General features: G+C 35.6%; 1 long non-coding RNA gene across 1 annotated transcript in view; it reads right to left on the bottom strand.

The window, feature by feature from the left end:
* LOC131801977 (uncharacterized) overlaps nucleotides 1–25,752 on the bottom strand; it is a 210,281-nt gene that overhangs the window by 105,190 nt on the left and 79,339 nt on the right. The window contains exon 2 of the long non-coding RNA XR_009341992.1: nucleotides 3,486–3,631. This is a non-coding gene — a long non-coding RNA (uncharacterized LOC131801977). The remainder of the gene's footprint in view (nucleotides 1–3,485; nucleotides 3,632–25,752) is intronic.

The raw sequence follows: 25,752 nt of genomic DNA, 5'->3' as shown, positions 1-25,752 counted from the left end.
TGGATATTTTTAGAATATATTTTAAGGATCAAATATCATGAATTTTGTAAAAAAAATATTTTTTAAGGAAAAGAAAAACTAGTGGACACCACCTCGTCCAACAACAAATAGTGAAATTTTAGAAGTATTTTTCCACTAGACATGGATTTAAAATGCCTTTATTTAAATATTTTCTGAACAAAAAGCTCTTTCTTAGGAATCCTTTTGAAGGAACATCTGATCATGAATTTCTTAAGAAAGGACATTCTAGACATGGACATGGTTCCTAATGAACTATTTTCAAGGATATCTCGATCAATAGTGGTGGATTTTTACAAAACTTTTTCCTGTATTACCTTTTGGTCAAAAATCGTAGATTATTGAAACGACACTTCGGGGAAAGTTCTCCCTGGAACAAGAATAATTTTTCAAAGATAATGTGACCAAAAATCATGTATTTTTAAGAATAATGTCTCAAGAACTCCCTAAGAGAAACCTTGAGAAATTTAAAAAATATTTTTCCAATCGATTCTCGGAGAAAGTTCTCCTTGCAACAAGAATAATTTTTCAAAGATTTTCTGACCAAAAATCATGTAATTTTTTAAGAATATTGTCTCAAGAACTCCCTGAGAGAAATCGTGAGAATTCTAAAAAATATTATTCCAAAACCCCCAGACAATAAAATTGTGCATTATTTTTATAAAATAGTTTTTAAAAATATTTGCGTTTTTATCAAAATATTTATATCCACAGACAAAAATGGTCTTTGGCTAAGAAAATATTTTTCGATGAATGAATTTAAAAATAAAAAATAGTTTTTGTTAATAATTTAAGAGATAATTGTAAAGGAAAACCTCACCAAAAACCTTGTATTTTTAAAGAAAATATGTTTTTAGGACCTTTAGACCAAAAATTGTATATTTTTTTAGAACACAGAGACTTTTTATAAACTGTTATTCGAAGACCTCCGACCTCCTGATCAAAGTGTGATTTAAGAACAAATGTTAAATGACGTCCTCCACAAAAAAAAAAAATGTTTTTTACCAAGAATTTTGAGCTGACCAAAAATTATGGATTTGTTAAGAATATACTTATCTAGGCCCAGACTTACATATGTGAGCAAAACATGGTGATTTTTAAAGACGAAAAAAAAAATTAAATTTTGAAGGACCATCAGACAAAAAATCGTAAAGTTTGAAATTTTTTTTTAACAAATTCCTTTTGAAAAAGCTGATTAAAAAAAATGCGAGGACTTCCAAAACTCACCCCTCTTAACTCAAAATCGTGGAGTTTCTATAATATATATTCAAAGATGACCCGGCCACAACATCATTGATATTTTAAAAAATATTTTTGGAAGGACATACTGACCAAAAAGTCATCATTTTCAAAAAAATAGATATTTTTAGGAACTCCAAAAAAGCTGTGGATTTGAAAATATTTTTTCAGGACCTTTGAACCTTGATTTTCAGAAAAAAAATTGCTAGGAAACAATCGTGGATATTTTTTGAAAAGCTCCTGACTAAAACCTTTTAAGGAAATATTTTTTGAGAACCCCAGACCAAAAATGGTAAAATTATTTTCGAAAATCTTCAGCCTATAATCGTGGATTTCTGAGAAAATGTTTTTAAGCACCTTCTGATTGAGAACATGTCTCCAAAGACCTCTTAAACGAACATCGAATATATCTTGCGAATATTTTAAGAAGGACCTCCTGAACAAATAATCGTGGATTTTCAGATTTTTTATAAAACTACGGACCGAAAATCCTGGATTTTTTATGAAAAAATTTCAAAGACTTTCTTTCGACCAAAAAATCTTGGCCTTTTGAAATATTATTTTGAGAACTTCATGAAAAACTCTCTGACAGAAGATATTAATAATAAAATAATAATAAAATCGATAGCCTTTTTAAGAAAATATTTTCTGAGGATATTCTGACTAAGGTTCTTAAATAACAAGTTAAAAAGTATCAGTTTTATAAAAAATATCAGTAGTATTGTACCAGGAGGAAAGGTCCGATCTCTGTCATCTTTATAGCAGATCTTGCGTAGATGGAAATATTGAGACGTGTCAAGTCTAAATGCGATCGCATGCTAATTCTTACTCTTTGTGGGGGAGGTACCAAAAGGAGTGCACCGATATATCCCCTCTTCGCACCAGACTTTGGGTTAATGCGTGTAATTTGACGACACTCGGACATCACATTTTGTATAATTATTCAACACTTTGACTCCTTATGGGGGAGGTACTTGGTGCAGTGAACCGATATTGTCCATTTTCGCACCTAACCTAGCACTGATGCAAATATTAGGATTTGCAAAGTTGGAGCAAGCTCGGACTATCCGTTCTCTTTTTGTGCGAATTGAGATTTGAAGCTTAAATTTTGCATGCATGCATTGTTTATCAGTACGCAGGCTAAGTTCGTAAATGGGCTATTTCGCTCCACGTATTTGTCGCTCCAATTCTGGCTTTAGCAGTCTTTGAAAAAATAAATTTAAAAAATCACCATTTCCGGCTTTGATAGTCTTTGAAAAAATAATTGTAAAAAATCTACGTTTCTGGCTTTGATAGTCTTTGAAAAACTATTTTGCTATAATATTCCGCTCTCACATCTTGAGCGCAAATTTTTGGCAACATCAGACGACTGAAGATTTTTGTTACCGACATTAACCCAATTTTGGCACACATTTTAATTTCAACTATTAACTTTTGGCCAAGCAAAACACAACAATCTCAACAACATTATCAAATATTAAAAATGAATATTATAAAACAAGCTTGTTCTGCTTTTTGGTTTATTATGGAGATAATAAAACAATTTTAATTACCCATAACGACATTCAAAGGTGGATAGAAATAAAAAACCCCCCTCGTGAAACGAAATAGAAACAGAAAACATAGTTTATATCTAACGTCGAATCAAAAACAAAATTCATTCGCTACAAAAAACCAAATAAAAAATCCAACACTTGCTGGGTCTATCAAGTCTGGGCTCCTGGTATTGGAACCCGAAAATGTCTTTGAAGTTGCATTCCAAGCCGACACGATGCCGTCGTCAAATGAACCCTGGCTGACTGGCTGGTTGGGTTCAACATTTTGCCTCAGCGGCAGATGACATCAGAAATGAAACAAACATTTTCCACTGAAGAGCCACAACAAAATAGACAAATGTTGTTGCTGTGGTTGTTTTTGTTGTTGCCGATGGTGGGAAATTGCTGGTACTCAACGACATTGTTGTTTCTGGGAAAATTGAAAACTTTTATTGTTTCTTTTTTTTCGGTTTTGTTTCTATTTCTATTGTCTTGTTCGCAGTGTTGCCATTGAATTTTAGCGGGTAGGGGGGAGGAGAACATTTTTATTTACTTTTTTTGTAATTGAATTTCGATGCTTGAAAATCTACGAATCTTCCATTTAATGGAAGCACATGATTGATAATGACATTCATTCTCAATGTCTACGACAGATGTTTGTTGTTTGGTATTTGTTTTCTTTTGTTCACTTACCCATCACCACTTTGTTTCCCACCGCAAATCCGTTCCAATTGCAAGTTAAATGAGTCATGAAGAGGACTGTCCCCATTGACAGAGAGAGCACTTTGTGCCGCCAATCTTCAAAGACTTCTTCCGCATTTTCCACCAGGCATTCATAACTGTGGAGAGAAGAGAAGAATTTCGGAAAAATGTTAGAAACATTATTTGGTGGAAGTTAAAGAAATGTATGAATGTAAAGCCAATTTAAATGTATTTCACAGAAAAAAAAAAAAAAAAAAACGAAAAAAGAACAGAACAGACAAGAACAACAATCGAAAAAATTATGAAAAAATATTTTTAGAGATCAAGGTTTATAAAACAAGAACACTTTATAAACTTCCGCAGGCTTTCTACAGATGGAAGACATTACACGTGTCATCTATGGATAAAAGACCTTCCATAGAAGGATAGAAGACCTTCTACAGTTCTTCTATGGATAGAAGACCTCCTAAAGGACCTTCCACAGGACTTCTATAGATGGAAGACCTTTCACAGGTCTTCTATAGATAGAAGACCTTCCACAGGTCTTCTATAGATAGAAGATCTTCGACAGGTCTCTTATGGATAGAAGATCTTCCACAGTTCTTCTATGGAAAACAGACATTCTATAGGTCTTTTATGGATATGAGACCTTCCACAGGTCTTCTGTGGAAAGAAGACATTTCATAGGTCTTCTGTGGAAGAAGACCTACCTTCTACGTATAAAACACCTTCCACAGGTCTTCTATGGATAGAAGACCTTCCACAGGTCTTCTATAGATATAAGAACTTCCACAGGTCTTCTGTAGATAGAAGACCTTCGACAGGTCTCCTATGGATAGAAGACCTTCCACAGTTCTTCTATGGAAAACAGACATTCTATAGGTCTTCTATGCATATAAGACCTTCTACAGGTCTTCTGTGGAAAAAAGATATTTCATAGGTCTTCTATGGAAAGAAGACCTACCTTCTACGTATAAAACACCTTCCACAGGCCTAGAATGAGACCTTCTATGGATAGAAAGACTTCCACAGAATAGGAGTCCTTCCACAGGTCTTCTGTGGATAGGAGACCTTTAACAAGACTTCCACAGGTATTCTGTGGATACAAGACGGCCTAAAGCTTTCATATAAGGTCTCATAAGCATCCAGCTCGTCTACGAGGACTTCAAAGCCATCTGTGCGTCTACTATGACTCGAGGGCCTTCAACTCGTCTATATAGACTCGAGGGCCTTCAGCTCGTCTATATAGACTCGAGGGCCTTCAGCTCGTCTATATAGACTCGTGGGCCTTCAGCTCGTCTATATAGACTCGAGGGCCTTCAGCTCGTCTATATAGACTCGTGGGCCTTTAGCTCGTCTATATAGACTCGAGGGCCTTCAGCTCGTCTATATAGACTCGTGGGCCTTCAGCTCGTCTATATAGGCTCGAGGGCCTTCAGCTCGTCTATATAGGCTCGAGGGCCTTCAGCTCGTCTACATAGGCTCGTGGGCCTTCAGCTCGTCTATATCGACTCGTGGGCCTACAGCTCGTCCATGTAGACTCGTGGGTCTTCAGCTCGTCTATATCGACTCGTGGGTCTTCAGCTCGTCTATATCGACTCGTGGGTCTTCAGCTCGTCTATATCGACTCGTGGGTCTTCAGCTCGTCTATATCGACTCGTGGGTCTTCAGCTCGTCTATATCGACTCGTGGCCTTTCAGCTCGTCTATATCGACTCGTGGATCTTCAGCTCGTCTATATCGACTCGTGGGCCTTCAGCTCGTTTTATCGACTTCAGCTTGCCTATTGAGCATCTATGGAGGCCACTTGATCTTCAGGTTTATAGAACCTACCTGAATTCCGTTAGTCTATAAGCCTTCACTGGCCCTAAAGTTCAGGTCCTTTGTAAAGTTTCTTTGAACTTTATGCCGACTATGAAGACTAGTCGGTATCACTTCGAGCCCGTTTATGGAATCTACTTCGCTTCGAGCTGGTCCATGGAGTTTCCATCGCATCGAGCTGTTGCATTGATACCATCTGGCATAATATCCATGGGAACCTATTAGCTTCCACGCTCGAGCTCCCTACATTTCTTCTCGCCTTCCGCTTACCTATAGAGGCTCCCTGACATTTAGCTCAGCCATAGAGGCTCCCTGACATTTAGCTCAGCCAAAGAGGCTCCCTGACCTTCAGCTCACCTAAAGACGATCCCTGACCATCAGCTCGCCTATAGAGGCTCCCTGACACTCAGCTCGCCTATAGAGGCTCCCTGTTCTTCAGCTCGCCTACAGAGGCTCCCTGTCCTTCAGCTCGCCTGTAGAGGCTCCTGACCTTCAGCTCGCCTGTAGAGGCTTCCTGACCTTCAGCTCGCCTATAGAGGCTTCCTGACCTTCAGCTCGCCTATAGAGGCTTCCTGACCTTCAGCTCGCCTATAGAGGCTCCCTGACCTTCAGCTCGCCTATAGAGGCTCCCTGACCTTCAGCTCGCCTATAGAGGCTCCCTGACCTTTAGCTTGCTCCCTGAACTTCAGTACGCCTTTGGAGGCTCTCTGACTGAGCTGAAGGTGGTAGAGGCTCTCTCACCTTCATGTCGCCATTAAGGGCTCCCTGATCTTCAGTTCGCCTATGAAGGCTGCCGAATCTTCATTTCGCCTAAAGAGGCTACCTGATCTCCAGCTCGCCTATAAAGGCTCCCTGACCTTCAGCTCGCATATATTGACTTCCCGGCCTCCAGCTCGTCTATGGAGACTTTCTATGTAGACTCCCTTACTTTCACCCATATGATTCCCTGATATCCAGCTAAAAATATTTTATATGTTCTATAGTTTGTTTAAAAGGACTCCCAGGACCTGGACTAGCCTAAGAAGACTCCCCGGCCTTTAGCTAGGAATAAGGACAGTCTATCAGAATAATCTATGATTTCCAATAACTACTCCCTGACTTTCAGATCCTCTATAGGAACTCGAGCTTTAAGCTTCTCTACTAAAGGTTCCCATTATCCTGGCAAATCGAACCTAGCCACAATGAAATTGAACTACCTTCTACAAACTTCCTACATACATATCTATAATATTTGCTATTACTATTTATAGCAAGCCTCAATATCTTAGTGTGTTTATTTTCTTTTTCACCCCCTCCAGGAAAACTAACATACCTGGAGGGGGTGAAAAAGAAAATAAACCAATTTTGGATGTTCCATGACAACGGCGGCTTTGAGTGGAACTTCAAAGAAGTTTTCGGCTTCCAATATTAGGAGCTCATAATACCAGAGCACGGTGCACGCACACATTCGGCTGGCCTTGTGGAAGCATATTTTCCAAACACTTTTTTTCGGCAATGTCATGGCAAGCCCAATGCTGGTGAAAATTTGTGTTATTGTGTTTTTCTTTTTCGGGGTGGAGAAAGCGTAGCTATGGCAACAATTTTTGGCGTTAATAAAATTTTTGGGTGTGAAAATGTCATTTAAGGGTAATTTATATGCAATCCATGTTTCATTTGGATGGTGGTGGTGGTGGTGTCAAAGGACCCACCCATCCAGCCGCCATATGGGATGAGGATACTACACTGGAAAACGAAAAGTTTCAAATGAACTAACAACAACAACAGCGACTACACATTATTTATTCTCTTTTATCGGCATGGATTTTTTCTTTGCTCAGTTGTATGGGTGGCTGGATGGGCGGATGAGTGTGTGTCTGGGTGTGATACTCTGTGTGTGTGTGTTTGCTTTGGTGTATCTGTTTGGCTTTTTGTGGATCTTTACTTTGTTGTTGCAGACAGATTTTGCCACCTCAAAGGATTGTGCAAATGAAACATGATTTCCTTTGAAGGCGCAACAAAAAAACAAAAAAGAAACTTGTATTTTGTAGTTTCAATGGTTGGCTGACTGAGTGGCTGGATGGCGGACTGACTGACTGTCTGACACTCTCTGTTTGCCTTATAGAATGCCAACATTGCTACATGAAAGAAGAACTACTATCACTACGATAGATTGGGGTGGAGCCCGAAAAAAATCACCCCCTTTCGCAGAGAATCAAAGACAACTACATCCAAACTACATTCCGTTTCGACTCTACGAAGTTATGATCTCCTGGTGCAGAATGCGGTAGAATTCTTTGAAGATTAAACCGATGCCGAACGACAGACTGACATGCAAAAAACAACTACGTACATAAATAAGTACACAATTGCGATTTGTTGCTGCAGTCATTGGCACGAGGATATGTACAGAGAGAGAGATAGCGAGAGAAAGTACAAAGGAGAGGATGGAAAAACATAACGACATTATGTACACAGGATAACTGACAATAATCTTTTGATGCCGTTAAAGAAGCGTGATAATATTCTTAAAGTATTACACACCCTTTTTTCCAGCAGCAGATCATGACAGATGGCGCGAGGATGATGATGGTGTGGTGAGAAATTGTATCCAAACTGAAGTGTTTGTCGATGTTCTGCATCCCTGTTATTCAATGCGGAATATTTGCTTTGATGTTTGAAACCGCCGTAATTGCCGACACTGGTCATTTGAGGTGTTGTTTAACCTTCAATTAAAAAAACCGCAATTTTTATTATTTAATAAAAAAAAATAAATATTTTTTGCGGTTCAGTTGAAAAGTTTTGTGGTCAATTCACCGGATGAGAGTGACGCGACACATACAGCAGACGTCATTGAGTCTACCGTAAAATTCTGAAGAATTGTTTTTATTTGGAATTGGCATTGCGTTGAAATAACTTTGGGTACCAATTTTTTAGAGCACTTTAAGGACTCTCTGACCTCTCCACTAAGGACTTCCAGACCTTCTCTTACCCTGTAAATACACTCTGAATGTTCTGACCTCCCTCGACTTTAGCTCTCCCTTAGGAACTCTCCGACCTTAAGATCTGCTTTCTCAACATAAGTTCTCCTTTCAAGGCTCCCTAACCTTGGCATTCAGTTTTCCTTAAGGAACTCTGTAAGCCTTAGCACTCCTACTGATACTCCCAGACATTCAGCTATACTTTAAGGATTCTCAGACTGTTAGCTCTCCATTAAGGACTCCCAGACCTACAGTTATCCCTTAAAAACGCTCTAACCTTGAGCTTTCTTTAAGTGCTATATGACCTCTAGCTCAGATATTTAGTCTTCCAGACCGTCAACTCTCCTTTTAGAACTCTCTGTCCTTCAGCTTTCATTAAAGGACTCACTGACTTTTAGCTCCCCTACTGAAGCTAACTGACCTTCGTAAAGATTCCTAGACCACCATATCTCCTTTTAGGACTACTTGACTTTCAGCAATCCCTAAAGGACTCCCTGACCCTCAGATTTCTTTATGGACTCTATGATCATCCGCTCACCTACTAGGACTTCCTTATCTTCAGCTCTCCCTTAAGAACTTCCATCTCTGGCACTCCGTTCTCCTGGAAAAACTGTATGACATTCAGCTATCCCTTTAGAACTCTCTGGCCTTCAGCTCTCTCCTAGGGACTCTCTGACCTAAGGCTCTCCTCTGTAAGCTTCAGCTCTTATTTCAGCGCTCGCCCTTAAGGACTTTGGCCTTAATGGACTCTGTGACCCTTACCTTCCCTATAGAGACTCTCAGACCTTTAGTTCTACTATAGCCCTTTAGCTCTCATTCAAGGACTTCCAGACCATCAGGACTCATTTTAAGATTCTCTGCTCAACTCCCAGACTTTTAACACTCAATTAAAGACTCCCTGACCTTCAACTCTCCTTTAAGAACTCTCTGAACTTAAGCTCTACTCTCTGAACTTCTGAAAATCCTTTCAGGCTCCTAGCTTTAAACTCTACTCATGGTCTCCCTGACCTTCCACTTGACTTCTTCAACTCAGCTTCAACTTTTCTAAAAGGACTCTCTGACCTTTAACTCCTCTATTGATGCTAAGTTTTTCTGTAAGAACTGCCAGACCTTTAGCTCCTCTTTAACGACGACCAGATTTTTAGCATTCTTTAAAAGACTCCATGACCATCAACACTCCATTAAGAACTCTCTACCTTATGGACACCCTGACCTTCCGCTTGCCTATCTTTAACGCTCCTTAAAAACTTTCTGACATTTACCTCACCTATTGAGATACCGACCTTCAGTATTCCTTAATAACTTCCAGGCCTCCAGCTCTACTTTAAGGACTCTCTGACCTTAAGCTCTACTCTCTGACCATAAGCTCTTCTTTCAGGACTCCCTGACTTACCGCTAGCCTCTTAAGACTTCGTGACCTTCTGGTTTCCTTTAGAGACTCTTCGCCTTTAGAGATCCTCCTTATGCACTCATCTCTTCTGTGAACACTCTCTTCTGTAAACACTCATCTCTTCTGTGAACACTCTCCGACCTTCAGTTAGTCTATAAACCCTCTCTAACTTTCAGCTCGTCTAGAAGAGGTCCGCTGGCGTCCTGACTAAAGTTTATGTGACATTCGGTTCGTCTCCAAAGTTACCTTGAAGTTCATCTAGTCTAGGAATATTCCCGTACTCTCAACATAATAATATTTCATAAGATCTACGAACTTTCATTAAGTATCTGTCCCTGATTTCAGCAAAAAAACTTATATTTAGTAAAATCGACAAGCCTTCCCTTATAAAAAATTTTTGGATTTCATTAAAGCTTCGAAACACATAGTACCCGAAAAACCACCCAAAGCTTTTGGGGAAAAGGGTTGATTTATCTTCAAAGTAATTCGCCGCTGTCAATACCGGGAGATCAGCATTATTAGACTATGAGCAGCATCAAATATTTTTTACAAATTGTGTGATTGAAGTGGTACTTGGACCCAAACCAAAGCGAAAAAAGTTCGTTACGTTTTTTAACTACTTGTTTTTTATCACATCAAATACACATACTCCGCTATTTCTATTAGGATTCCATCACACCATTGAAAATAAAATCTATAAATATCGTATATTCTGATCAATAAAAACTAGGTAGATTTAGCGGATTTTCTTTTCCATAGTTTTCCTTTGTAGTTCCTCAGGCAAATGCAAATAAAATAACAGAAAATGGCACTTTGCCAAACGTCATATGTGAACTTCAAAGAAGTTTACCGCATGTTATACCAGGATATCATATTTTATATGTTGGCGGACAAAGAAATAGTTTTGTCACTATTTCAAATAGGGGTAGAGTTTCGAGGGTAATAGAAATCCTAGACAAAAAGGCAGCTGCTATCGAATGCAGGATATGAGTCCGCTTTTCTTTTTTTATTTGTATATTTGCTTATTTGCATTGAACTATTTGCGGTTTCTTTCATCTTCAAAGAATTTGGCCGCATGATTTATCAGGATATCAGAAATGACAAAAAATGGAAACAATTTTGTACATCAAGGGTGGATGGTATGGGTATTTGTTTTTTTTTTTCTGGAAAATTCGAAAAAATTCAGCATAAGAATGAAGCAGCGGTATTCATTACAAGGTTCCTGATATTTAAAGAGTATCATCACAGCATTTTCGATTTTTACATTTGTGACTGAGTTATCGTCATTATTACTAATTAGACATGCTTTGATCGTTCCTGAATAACTTATCAATATAATACCTAGCATTCATGCCTGAATTCTTCCAAATGACTATTGCGGCATATTTTATCTTCAAAGAAGTTTGCCGCATGAAATATCAGGATATCAGAAACACTATGATATAAAAAGTATTCGCAATTTTTCAAACAAGGGGTTGATGTTTGAGGGTATGGGGGCTAGTTCGAAAATTTCACAAAAACAAAGGCCGTTTGGCAGTCAAAGGGCAGTCCTTGCAAAACTATGAAAAAAAAAAAACATTCTCAAACATCTACTTCCGTCAAAGAAATTAAACATTGGCTATGAGTAAGGATAGTTTTGGGTCTTCATATTTGCAGTTGAATGAATTTTTTACCCATGAATCCTGCGAATCATGCGCGGCTTTGTGAAACATCAAAGAATTTGGTCGCAGCGATTACCAAGAGTTCAGAATATTAAAACAGGGTAAACATATATCTATTACTTTGGAATTTGAAAATAATTTTTGGTGAGGTTTTGGTAAAGAGGTAAACACTAAAAAAGCGTAAAGTTGGTCCACGTTTGTGAAGGTCCATGAAAAAAATATTTTTTAAAAAATCCACGTTTGTGAAGGTCCATGAAAAAAATATTTTTTAAAAAATCCACGTTTGTGAAGGTCCATGAAAAAAATATTTTTTAAAAAATCCACGTTTGTGAAGGTCCATGAAAAAAATATTTTTTAAAAAATCCACGTTTGTGAAGGTCCATGAAAAAAATATTTTTTAAAAAATCCACGTTTGTGAAGGTCCATGAAAAAATATTTTTTAAAAAATCCACGTTTGTAAGGGTCCATGAAAAAATATTTTTTAAAAAATCCACGTTTGTGAAGGTCCATGAAAAAAATATTTTTTAAAAAATCCACGTTTGTGAAGGTCCATGAAAAAAATATTTTTTAAAAAATCCACGTTTGTGAAGGTCCATGAAAAAAATATTTTTTAAAAAATCCACGTTTGTGAAGGTCCATGAAAAAAATATTTTTTAAAAAATCCACGTTTGTGAACGTCCATGAAAAAAATATTTTTTAAAAAATCCACGTTTGTGAAGGTCCATGAAAAAAATATTTTTTAAAAAATCCACGTTTGTGAAGGTCCATGAAAAAAATATTTTTTAAAAAATCCACGTTTGTGAAGGTCCATGAAAAAAATATTTTTTAAAAAATCCACGTTTGTGAAGGTCCATGAAAAAAATATTTTTTAAAAATCCACGTTTGTGAAGGTCCATGAAAAAATATTTTTTAAAAAATCCACGTTTGTGAAGGTCCATGAAAAAATATTTTTTAAAAAATCCACGTTTGTGAAGGTCCATGAAAAAATATTTTTTAAAAAATCCACGTTTGTGAAGGTCCATGAAAAAATATTTTTTAAAAAATCCACGTTTGTGAAGGTCCATGAAAAAATATTTTTTTAAAAAATCCACGTTTGTGAAGGTCCATGAAAAAATATTTAAAAAAAAATCCACGTTTGTGAAGGTCCTTGAAAAAAAAATTCTTTAAAAAATCCACGTTTGTGAAGGTCCTTGAAAAAATATTCTTTAAAAAAGCTACGTCTATTTGGCTGAAGGTCCTTGAAAAAATATTCTTTAAAAAAGCTACGTCTATTTGGCTGAAGGTCCTTGAAAAAATATTCTTTAAAAAAGCCACGTTTATTTGGCTGAAGGTCCTTGAAAGAATATTCTTTAAAAATCCACGTTTATTTGACTGAAGGTCCTTGAAAAAATATTCTTTAAAAATCCACGTTTTTGTGGCTAAAGGTCCTTGAAAAAATATTCTTTAAAAATCCACGTTTTGTGGCTGAAGGTCCTTGAAAAAATATTCTTTAAAAATCCACGTTTTTGTGGCTAAAGGTCCTTGAAAAAATATTCTTTAAAAATCCACGTTTTGTGGCTGAAGGTCCTTGAAAAAACATTCTTTAAAAATTCACGTTTTTGTGGCTGAAGGTCCTTGAAAAAATATTCTTTAAAAAATCCACGTTTATTTGGCTGAAGTTCCTTGAAAAAATATTCTTTAAAAAATCCACGTTTATTTGGCTGAAGGTCCTTGAAAAAATATTCTTTAAAAAATCCACGTTTCTTTGGCTGAAGGTCCTTGAAAAAATATTCTTTAAAAAATCCACGTTTATTTGGCTGAAGGTCCTTGAAAAAATATTCTTCAAAAAATCCACGTTTATTTGGCTGAAGGTCCTTGAGAAAATATTTTTTAAAAATCCACGTTTATTTGGCTGAAGGTCCTTGAAAAAAATATTCTTTAAAAAATCCTCGTTTATTGCTCTGTTGGTCCTTGAAAATCCAGGTTTATTGCTTCGTTGGTCCTCGAAAAAATGTTCTTTAAAAAATCCACGTTTATTGCTCTGTTGGTCCTGTAAAAAAGTCTTTAATGTTAAAAGTCTTTGCAAAAATGTTATTAAAAACACCACGTCCCATAGCCCTTGGAAAAATAGTTTTTCCCTAATAGTCCTTAAATGTTGGTATATATCAACATGATTTATTGCATACTTTCGTGTACATAGTTTCCTTTCCTTATACACCTTCCCTTTTGTCCTTTCCACTCGAAGTAGTAATCGCCGCCAACGGATGTAGGTAAAACGAATAAGAAAACTTTCTTCCTTCCTATTGCGTGCCATGTTTACATTATTTGGCGTAGTTCCAACTATTCGAACGAACACCAACGCCAAACCACCCAGTATCCCACCTAACCTCGGAACTCCAAATTAAATGCCAACTACCTTTTCGTTTTCCAGGGGTTTCTGCTATCCTGATCTGCGATGCGGCCAAGTTCTTTTATCTTACAAATTACCGCTTGGCAAAGTGTCATATCTAATTTGTCTTTTCCACGGTTGGAGGGATGAGGAAAACAACTTTCTGTGGCCTAGGGTGGGAACGAATGGCATAAAACCCGCATAAAATCAGCATAGATCATAGAAAACTGCGCTGCGATAGTTTGTCATTTTCTTCAGCTACCCCCAATGCATGATTCTGAGATCCGTGTAGAAAATGCGGAAGAAATGCTTTGATGTCGCGGAAAAAGTCGAGCCGCAGCTATCGGCTACAAAAAGGAAATCCCGCATAAATTATCAAACAATTACCCATGAGAGGAAATGAAATTTTCTTCGTTCGATTTCATTGTCGTTTGTGCAGGATAATTTCTTTGCTCTTTAAATGTCCTGAACGCCTGGTATGTCATGCGGTAAATGTCTTTGATGATGAAATATGGCGCCGCTTGGCATTATGTCAACAAATCGAAGTTCCGTTTGTCACTTGTATGGGATTACGGAAATTGTGTTTGTTGTAAGGATATGGAAGTGAGAATAATAATCGCAGCTTCATGGCTACACAGAGTATATATCACTTTTTACGGCGAAAATAGGAATAATTGAGAGCATTCCATTCACAATATTTGGTGTCGAAATAAAATTAAAAACAATTTTTTTAAGAATTCTTGTCCAAAAGTCGCGGATTTTCTATAGAATTGTTGTTAAACTATTGCCTGAGATTTTTTAAGAACATATTTGCCAAAAACGGTGAATTTTAAAAAGACTTTCTGGACAAGGGTAGCGGATTTTTAAACATATCGAAAGATTCTGAGTAAAAAATCTTAAAACATTGTGGAATTTTCTAGGACCTATTGTTAAGAACAATTCTTGAAAGACTTCCTTGTCAATATTTTGGGGTTTTCACGAAACTCATGGTAATAGATTTTTCCAAAAATTGGCTGTCAAATTATGGTTTTCAAGGATTTCCTCTCAAAAAACGTAAATATCGTGAAAAAATGGAAAAAAAAATTAGCATTTTTTTTTGAATACCGAAAAATTAATATAAAATCTTGAATTGATTCTTGAATGAATTTTAAAAGGACGGTCTTCCTGTGGTCTTCCTATTTTATTCCAAGAATTGTCTGCCAAATTATGGCCAAGTTTTGGTATTTCTTTAATAATATTTTTCCAAAGAACTTCCAGGCCCTGGATATCTTTAAAGACTTCTTGGACATGAATATCAAATTTGCGCAAAATGTTGGTTTTTATTCAAGGACTCACTGTTAAAATATTTTTGGAGGATTCGCTCTCAAATTATGGCAGAGATCTGCTTTTTTGGAGAATTTTTTTTCCTAAAAACCCAAATTTTTAAGCGTTTTCTGACCTAGAATAGAATGTAATATATAATTTTTTGTTTTTATTTTCTAAGGACTTTCTCTCAAAGCAAAGGAAATATCGAAAAATAATTTTTTTTTTGAATACCGAAAAGAGAAAAAACTTCTGATTTTTTGCATGGATTCTTGAAGGACTTATTGGTCTTCCTGTGTTTTCGCGAGAATTGCCTGTCAACTTATGGCTAAGTTTTGGAATGCTTTTCCCAAGGACTTCCTGGCCAAAAATCGTGGATATATTTAAGGATTTTTGGTCATGAAAATGAGATTTGTCTATTTTTTTCAAGGTCTTAGTGGGATTTTTTATTGGAGGATTCCTTGTCAGAGTGTGGTGAGGCACTAAAATTTTTTAAAAGTATTTTTTTTTTTTTTTCAAAAAAATCTCAAATTTTTTACGCATTTCCTGGCCTATAATAGAATGTAAAAAAAAATTGGATATTTTATAGTTTTCAAAGATTTCCTCTCAAAAAATATCGAAAAATCTTGAGTATCTGGTGGACAGTTGGTCCTCAAAAATATATCCTTTAAAAAATCCTCGCCTGGTGGACTGTTAGTTCTTGAAGAAATACTCTTTAAAAAATCCGGGTTTGGTGATCTGTTCGTCCTTAAAAAATATAAAATCTTGAATTTTTTAAACATAATTTTAATAATTTTAAATAATTAAAGGGCTTTTGGATCTTCCTGTATTTCAAACTATTCTGAGATTTTTTGAAAAATAATTTTCCCAAGGACTTCCTGGGGGATTTTGAAAAGTCCTGGAAGTTTTCAAATATTTCTTTACTACTTATCGCATATTGCTTTTAGTCTTAAGAAATATTTCAATGAACAAAAAAATCAAGTTTTAAAAAAAAATTAGCAAGAACAGCCTTATGGAAAATCGTGAATTTTCAAACAAGTATTTTTACAATTTCCTGACTTTATATAAAGTAGAAATTTTATTGTGGATGATGAAGTAGAAAGTTGTGGATTTTCAGGAATTTCTTGATATAAATAGTTTCAAGGACTTACTGGCAAACATTGGGGATCTTAATTATTTTTCAATGATCCTTAGAATTTTTCCAAGGACCCCCTGAACAAAAATCTTGAAAAAGTTTTCAAATATATCTTTTAGATCTTCTGAAATAATTAAGGACTTCTTAGTAAAGATATTTTTTTTGAATGGCCCTTTGTCCATATGTTGTGGATTTTAGGGGATTTTTTGACCAAAATTATAAATTATTTATGAATTGTTTGGTAAAAATAGTTTGAAGGACTTGATGACAAAAATCCTGAGTATTTTTTAAGGACTTCCTTGTAAAAATATTTTGAATTGTGTCCTAGCAAAAATCGTGGGTTTAAAAATATTCCTTAAAAACATCTAGGCAAAAAGTCGTGGATTTTTAATTGTGTTATCAAGGAATTCCTCATAAAAATACGTTTAAGGACAAAATGTCATTGAATTTCTTAAATTGTTTTCCAGGACATCATGCCAAGAAATTGACTGTTTATTAAATAACTCCCTGTCCATGAATATTAGATTTAAAATATATTTCTCAAAATCTTATTGTTAGAGAATCTTAGATTTTTCAAGGAATTTGTGTCAAAAATATTTTAAAGGACTTACCGAAAAAGATCGAAATAATATTTTCTGGGACTCTCTGGCAAAGATAGTGGATTATAAAATTATTCTTAAAAAGCTTCCATGCAAGTATTCTTGGATTTTAAAGATTTTTTAAGGAATTTGTCATAAAAATACTTCTAAGGATAAAATGTCATCAAATTTCTAAAATTGTTCTCCAGAACTTTATGCCAAGAAATTGTGGATTTTTAAAGATCTTCCTTTCCAAGAATAGTAGATTTAAAAAATATTTCTCAAAAACATATTGTTAAAGAATCTTAGATTTAATCTTAGGACATCCTGTTAGAAATATTTTAAAGGACTTACTGGGACAAATCGAAAATTTTCAGCAGTATTTGTTGAGGACCTTCTAATAAAACTCTAAATGGCTTTTTTCCACAACAGGAATATTGTATTGATAGTACAGTGTTTTTCAGGACTCTTCAACGTCAGCTATTGTTAATCCCTGGAATTCCTCTTTTTAAAGACAACTATTAAGTTTACTATAGAGGACATAGGTGCATGACCAAAAAAATAACGCCAAATGCTCAAAATACATTCTTACATTTCTGACGCCCTGATATCATATGCGGCAAACTCCTTTGAAATTAAATTACGCCGCTCATCAAATTACCATAGCGAATTTTCAGGGGATGAAAATTGTTGGTTTCTTCTAATGCATTTCGAGAACTATCACAATCACTTAATTGTGCGCTAAACTTCTTTCAACTTATCACCTTACCGCTCAATTTATAATTTGACAATTTGGGACTATGTTTTGACAGCTCTATGTCCTTGGCGGTAGATAATTGTTTTATCTTCAAAGAAGTTTACCGCTGCAGATGCCAGGAGATCAGAAAGTGGCACACGATGCAGACAATAAATGCATGTCACAATATTCCACAGGGGTTGCATTTTCTCGAAGTGGTAGTTACATTTTAATCATAGCGTGAAAAATCCAATTCTATACCGGACTTTAAATTGCGGAACATACGCTTTGATGTCAAAGAAATCAAAGCATATGTTCCGTAAAAAGGAACAGGGTGTCATAGTAATTTTCGACAAATTATTGAATTTGTAAAATCAGTTGTTTTGATCAACCAAAACTAATGTTAATGTCCAACATTTGGCAATAATAGTTTACATGCAGTATTGTAGAGATATTGAAAAATAGTTTTGGCACATTGCCAAGCGGTATCTGTAAAGTTCAAAGAAGTTTGCCGCATGATATAACAGGACACCAGAAACATAAAAAATAAATAGATTTTCATTATTTCATTCAGAGGTTGAAATAAGTGTGAAGAAGACTTGTGTAACGTCTTTTTTCGAAGAAGGCTTGAAAGAGGGTTGTTTAGACGTTAAAAATCCTTTATCCGATAGATGGTCTTCCCACATTCTTAATAGAAAATATAAAACAAATGTCATCAATAGAAAAGCTCGAAAATCTCTTCTTCTATGTGAACTGTCCGCAATGTGGGTAATGGCGCAACGTGTTACGACGAGAATATATTATTTCATACATTAAAATTATTTCGTCTCAACACTGTGTTGCACAAAAAATATTTGCAAGGTAAGCTAAGAGGATTATGTCAAACATCTTGAGTTTGGTCTATAATTTAACCATGAATCATCTTTCAAAGGAACAACGCTTGCAAATCATTGAATTTTATTATCCAAATATTATTTCTTAACAGAGTTCATCGGAGCCTTTTTCTATTTCGAGACGAATCTTGTTTCTGGAGTACGTAAATAAGCAAAATAGTAGATTTTAGTGTTTGGATCGGCTAGAAGCATTGGAAAATTTACCAATGTATTCAAGACATAGTTTGGTTCCGTTTAATGGCTGGCGACATCATTAGACCGTACATCTTGAAAGTACTACCGTGAGATGATATCAAACTTTTTTGCCTCATCATACAAGAGATATGAGGCGCAGTCGCGGTCAACATTTACACGAAATAATTTTCAAATATATGGATTATACTATATATTTAAATAAAGATTTCATGGAATTTTCTGAATTTTAAGTAGCTTCCATGAAAATGTTTTCTATAGCTCTTAAAAAATCACCCATCGCCAAATATAGCTGATAAAGCCTTTTCGACTAAAAACCCATATATACCAAAAAGGGGCTGTATGTATAAATAGAAGGGTTATATACAAAAGAGCTATTTGGCCTTCTATCCACACAAGAAGTGTACAATCTTATCTCGCAGTGGCCTTAGCTCTAGACAAAATAATCTGGTGTAAGATACTACGCTTATGAGATATTTTGTTCACAGAGGACCTGCGGTTCTTTCATCCTTATAATACATCCATAGAAATTCGACATTTGGAAGATTTTCTTCCCTTTTGTGAAAACCTGCCAAACATTTTCTGTCCAATGAAGACCTGCAAAACAAACAACATGTAAAAAAGCAGGTACCTGCTGCTTTTGGAAGGAACTTGAAAAATTTCAAAAAAATTCCGAAAACTACTACTTTAATGAAAACCGTTATATGGTGGATATATGAAAACGTGAACCTACATAGGAAATTTTTTGTCATAGGCTGTAGTACCCATTACGAACTTTAAATACAAAATTTAAAACAGTTCCACGTGGACCGACATGGCCCATTTATGAACTTAACCTGCCTACTGGTAAACTATGCATGCATGAAAAATTTTAGCCTTCTATCTCAGACGGACATCGCTAGATCGTCTTAGAATTTTACGCTGATCCAGAATATATACTTTGTAGGGTCTATTGTGAATATTTCGGGGAGTTACAACCGGAATGACAAAGCTAATATGATATCCATAGAATGGTGGATGGTATACAAATATTCTCTTAAGTCCCATAAAGACCTGTTATAACTAAAAAATATCTTTATTTTTCGTCTGTAACACACAGTGATTCAGATTAAGGTGTGGATATGGGTGGAGAGCTTCTAAAAACAAACATTTTCTTCTAAAAATAATTGTAATAAAAGTATCGATTTATCTGCCTTTTTTATTATACCCTACAAAATTATGTGTTAGGGGTATTATACGTTTGATTGGGCCAAAAATTACGTAACACCTCGAAATATTGATTTCCCACATAGGAAAGTATATATGGATCTTCCTATCTCGCCGAGCTGAGTTGATCTAGCTATGTATGTCCGTCTGTCCATGCTCTACAGTTGCTCTACAGGTCGCAGTACTAGACCAATCAACGCGGAAGTTAGCATGGGGCTAGAGCTTAGGGCAGGGCAGAAGCCTTCTAATTTTGATGGTCATCGGGTAATATTTAGTGGTGATACAAACCATAGCATTTGTGTTAAATAAAATTCAAATTTTTCATTAAACCGCGAATCACAAATAGACGAACAGGTCAATTCTGACCGTTATATAGATCCCGATAGTAAATATATCGGATACATATAGCGAAATATTTACAATGTGTATATACAAAGGAAGGGGATGTTAGCTAGAATGCTTATATCTCAAGAGTGGCTGGACCGATTTTGACAAATTTTGTCATTCAGAATGCCCTTTTGGCATAAAAGAATAAAATCTAAAAAAATCGCATAAAAATATGTCAATAATGATGTAAATATAGATTTTGTAGTATTTTGTGACATTTTTTTATTTTTTCATGTTTTTTATCGCATGCGATTTTTTCAATTTGACTTATAATATTGAAGTGTATATTTTGTAATATTTTTTCACCTTACAACACAGGTTGGGTGTATTATTGCAATTATCGTTCGATCCTCACGCAAATTTTCATAAGGGTAGGGTTAGACTCAGAAGGGCTAGGCCTATTGTTTTCAAAGATGTCCGCAATATATTTAGGGATTGAAATGGACCAATAACTAAAAATGTTCCTGATGTTGCTGCCGTTATAAAGGTCACAAATAGAAACTAATGGACACGAAATCTCGCATGAAGTTAGAGTTAAAGACAGCGGGTAGAATGGACCACTACTTTTGTGTGGAAAATTACCAACATTACTTACAGGCGATATCCGAAATACACAAAAGGCGAACTTCTGGCTTTTTTTGCTGATTTCGTTGACCAAATATCGTAGTTAAGCATATCATATAGATTAGTCTAAATTTGGAGATACAGAGGGGCCTCTTACTTTCGCAAAATATTTAGGGGTTCAAAAAAGTTCTTGATTACACAATTGAAGCCAACCGACACGTCTGAGAAGAGAGTTAAAGACAAAAGAAGAAGTCTAGCCTTTTGTATGACCATTGGATTACATTTAGCTGTAAAATTGACCACACAACTAAGAGCACGACGGTGTGCGTAAATAATGGGCAAGTGTCCCTGGTGACATCATTTCAAAAACGAGATCTTTCAAAATGGATTTGGACATAAGGGGGCTTCTAACATATTGTAGTGTTGTAGGGTATCACATGGTCGGCCCCGCACGACTATAGCCTTTGCTTACTTGTTTTTTATGATTTCGAGTGCAAAAGTATACGAAGTTTCTTTTATGCAATCGCATTAAAAAAATATGTAATTAAGTTGGACTTTGCCCCTAAATTTTATACACTATATACTTAAGATATAACCAGATTCTGCCTGTTGAAATTCCAAATACATCTCCACAGTTACAGAAATTGTTAAACCATTGTGAATCACTGTGCGCTACTTGAGACAACGTATTATCAAAGGTGCTAGTTTGTCTTGTCACGTAGCTTATAAAAAAGTTGAACAGGACGAATTTTCACTATTTGTTACTGTTGTTGCCCCATTCAACTACCGTAGCTATGTTTGATAGATATTCAACTATTTCTATCTTATTTTATCTTCAAAGAAGTTTGCCGCATCGTGTATCAGGATATCAGAAATAGCAAAATAAAAAGAAAATGAAATAGTTTTTAAACTGTTGCAACAAATAAGGGTTGGGATACGGGGTGGTTGGGATGGAAACTTCACCAAAAATGAAAGAAACAAAATACAATCACAGCGGTATATCAAAGAAAGTTTTTTTTCTTCTTCGAAAATACTCGCCAAAATCCTTTGAAATCACAAACATAACTATGGCTACACATATGTATGTGCATATACATATCTATACATTTGCAAAATAGAATAGCAATTCATATTTGTGAAATATGGATTAGAATTGTTTGCAATTATGGATGATAAGATCATTTGCTGAGCGAAAGATTGAAGAATATGTTCCTTGTTTTTTTGGGTTTCCTCCTTGAGTCCCATGTGGTCATTTTAGAACATTTGCGGCATATTTTATCATCAAAGAAGTTTGCCGCATGCGATATTAGGAGCTCAGAAATAATAACTTAGAAATGGAAAATTGAATAATTTTTTGGATATTTCTAATAGGGGTAAGCAGTCAGGGGGTTGGGTATAACCTTCGCCAAATCAAAAAAAAAAAAAAAAAACAAAAAAAAAAAAAAAAAACAAGTAAAAAAACTGTAAGTTCACCCCTGCCGAACGTTTAGTACCATCCACCATTTGGAACGAATTTGGCAATTTTCAAAAAAATAAAATCCGTTAAAAATTCTGTTAAAATTTTTAAAATACCAAATGTAGCCGTTACACTAGGGTCTAAACAACGACGTTGACCTGCATAGGCAATTTGCTGTAATAAGCCATTAGATGCGAAAATTTAAAAGAAAAAAAAATCGGTAAATAATGTAGCTAAAATCATCAATATAGGGTGGTACTATTATATGGGGGCTGTACCACAATGTGGACCTGCACAGACACTTTTCCGCCCTAGGCTGCAACATTCATTACGAACTTCAAATGCCAAATTTCAAACCATTCCGATTAGTAATGTCGCTGAAATCATCAAAATACCGAATATCGGGAGATACCGTTATATGGGGGCTATACGAAGACGTGGACCTGCACAGACAATTTTCTGTCACAGGCTGTAGTATCCGTTACAAACTTCAAATACCAAATTGTAAACAATTCCGGTGAATAATGTCGCCAAAATCATCAAAGTACTGAATATCGGATGGTACCGTTGTATGAGGTCTATACGAAGACATGAACCTGCACTGACAACATCTTGTCACAGGATGAAGTATCCATTTCGAACTTCAAATAACAAATTTTGAACAATTCCGATTAATAATGTTGCTAAGATCATCAAAATACTGAATATCGGGAGGTACCGTTATATGGGGGCTATACGAAAACGTGAACCTCCACAGACAATTTTCTGTCTTAGGCTGTAGTATCCATTTCGAATATCAAATACCAAATTGGAAACAATTCCGGTGAATAATGTCGTTAATATCAACAAAGTACCGAATATCAGGAGGTACCGTTATATGGGGGCTATACCAAAATCTGGACCTACATGGTCCATTTTTAATACCAAAAGACCTGCAGACATAATATACATTTGAGTAAAATTTTATCAATCTACTTCATTTCGTTCGGAAGCTAGATTGATTTTCAGAGACGGATATATCGACGTAGAATTTTATGCTGTATATGTAAATGTATATTTCGAGGTGTTACAAACGGAATAACAAACTGAATATACCCGCCATACTAAGGTGAAGGGTATAAAAACATTGATGGAAAAAGGCATTTTGGAAATTTATCTGCGGACTGTATTCTTTGCAGTAATGCATTGTTTTTATCGGTGAATCACACCAATGTTTTGACTAATTCAATTATTAAACAATTTGCGGCTTATTTCAACTTCAAACAAGTTTGCCGCATGAGGTACTAGGATCTCAGAAATTCATAATTGAGAAGAGAAAATGAAACTTATTTTTGGTAAATTTCCAACAGGCCAGGGTTCAGAATATTGGAAACGAATCTGCAGAAATCTGCATTGTTTTTTTTTTTTTTCCAAAATCCCTTCAGTAAACCAATAAAACTCGGAATACATAAGAATATGTATGTGTCTAAGGATTGTAAATATTTGCAGTGATGCATGATAAGATCATTATTTAAACAATAGAAAAAAGGATATACATATTTGTAGAAAGGGATGATTTTTTTTCACCCCTGAATCATCCCCATATTTTGACTTAGTCAAATATTTAACAATTTGCTAAATAATTCAACTTCAAACAAGATTGCCGCATGGATGTGGCAGGATCGCAGAAATAGCTACGCCAAAAATAAAATAGTTGAAAAAGGGAAAAATGCAATAATTTTTGGCACGGTTTCCACTAGATGAAGCGATACTGTGAATAAATTTACACCAAAACAAAAAAAAAACGGGGTGAGATAATTGGAAGATAATTGGAAATCTGTATTTATATGAATTCGTACGTAAATATGACCACAAATATTTGCAGTAATGCTTGATAAGATCATAATTTTAAATTAAGGGATAAAGAATCCGTCTATTTACATAAATGGATAGTATGCATCGGTTTTTTATACCCTCAGCCATGGGTATATATCATTTGATACGGTCACAACGTGCCTAGTCGAAATAACATTTTTAGACCCTAGGTCTCTTTGGACCAAATCCGTTTTAGAACATTTGGAGTCGATCTAGCGATGTCCGTCCGTCCGTCTGTCTGCCTGTCTGACTGGCGCGCACGATAACCCTCGAAGGGGGTATCCGATTTGGTCCAAACTTGGTACATGATAATATTTTTATCAAACTTAGATAGAGTTCGGTGATGAGCAATACCGGTACACTCCGTCTGGTACCTCCCCAACAAAATGTCGGAAAGAGAAACGATAACCCGAATTTGCTCCAACTTTGCAAATCCTAATATTTGCATCAGTGCTAGGTCTGGTGCGAAGATGGACAATATCGGTCTACTCCTTCTGGTACCTCCCCGGTTAAAATTTTAAATAATTACAACTCTCATAAAATCTGATATAAGAGTCCGATTGTCTTCAAATTTCACACATCACAATATTTATATTAACACAGGGTCTGGTGTTAAGATGGAATATATCGGTTCACTCCTTCTGGTACCTCCCCCACAAATGGTCGAAACTTTCAAACAATATACATTTTTTTGCACAAAAAGAGAAACTATAATCCGATTTGCCCAACTTTTCAAATCCTAATATTTGCGTCAGTGCTAGGTCAGGTGTAAAAATGGACAATATCGGACCACTCCAACAAGTGCCTCCCCCACAAATGGTCAAAATTTTGAATGCGAAGGAAGAATACGATTGCCTTAAAATTGCACACATCCCAATATTTTATAAACCCAAGATCTGGTCTTAAGATGGAATATATCGGTTACATGGATAAGTAAAAAAAAGGGCAGAGAGCGGACCATTCCTTTTAGAACCTCCACCACAAATTGTCAAAGATTTGAATAACCAAAACGTTTAAAAAATCCGAAATAAGCATCAGGTTGTTTTTATATTTCACACATCCCATTATTTCCACTAACAAAAGATCCGTTCTGAAGATGGGATATATCGGACCACTCCGTCTGGTACCTCCCCCACAATAGCTCAAAATTTTGAATATCCATGAAGATCATAAAAAGCCAAATTGACATCTGATTCCTCTCAAGACTTGGTACATCCCAATATTACCATCAGTCCAAAAATAGCACATCACAATATTTATATCATATTTATTTAGGTCCGATACGAAATGGCCAATATTCGTCCATTCCTTCGGAACCTACTGCATAAGGAGTTAAACATTTGAATAATCTTCTGTTAAGATTATTCAAATGTTTAAATGTCAAAATATTTTTAAATAATCGAACATTGGCTAAGGGTATACATCTGTCGGCAAAACTGACCGATACTTTTTTACTTGTTTAATTCCTGAAACCTACCAATGTCTGGACTGATTGAAATATTTAACTATTTGCGGTTTATTTTATCTTCAAGCATGTTTACCGCAGAAAGTACGAGGAACTCAGAAATTCCCAAATTTTCAATAAGCGGTAAGTTTCAGGGTGTTGGGAAGATATATTTAGAAAATAAACTAAATTACCAGAGATTTTAGGTTTTCATACATGGGTTTTACCCCCAATTCTAAGAAGAGATATGAATTCGTTCATACCTATGATCATTATGTAAACATTTATACAAATATGCATATCCCTGTATTTGTA

Source organism: Musca domestica, unplaced genomic scaffold (assembly GCF_030504385.1).
Source record: "Musca domestica strain aabys unplaced genomic scaffold, Musca_domestica.polishedcontigs.V.1.1 19, whole genome shotgun sequence".
In the NCBI taxonomy this organism is placed as follows: Eukaryota; Metazoa; Arthropoda; class Insecta; order Diptera; family Muscidae; genus Musca; species Musca domestica.
The sequence above is the reverse complement of the archived record's forward strand: the minus strand, read 5'-3'. Positions and strand labels throughout refer to the sequence as shown.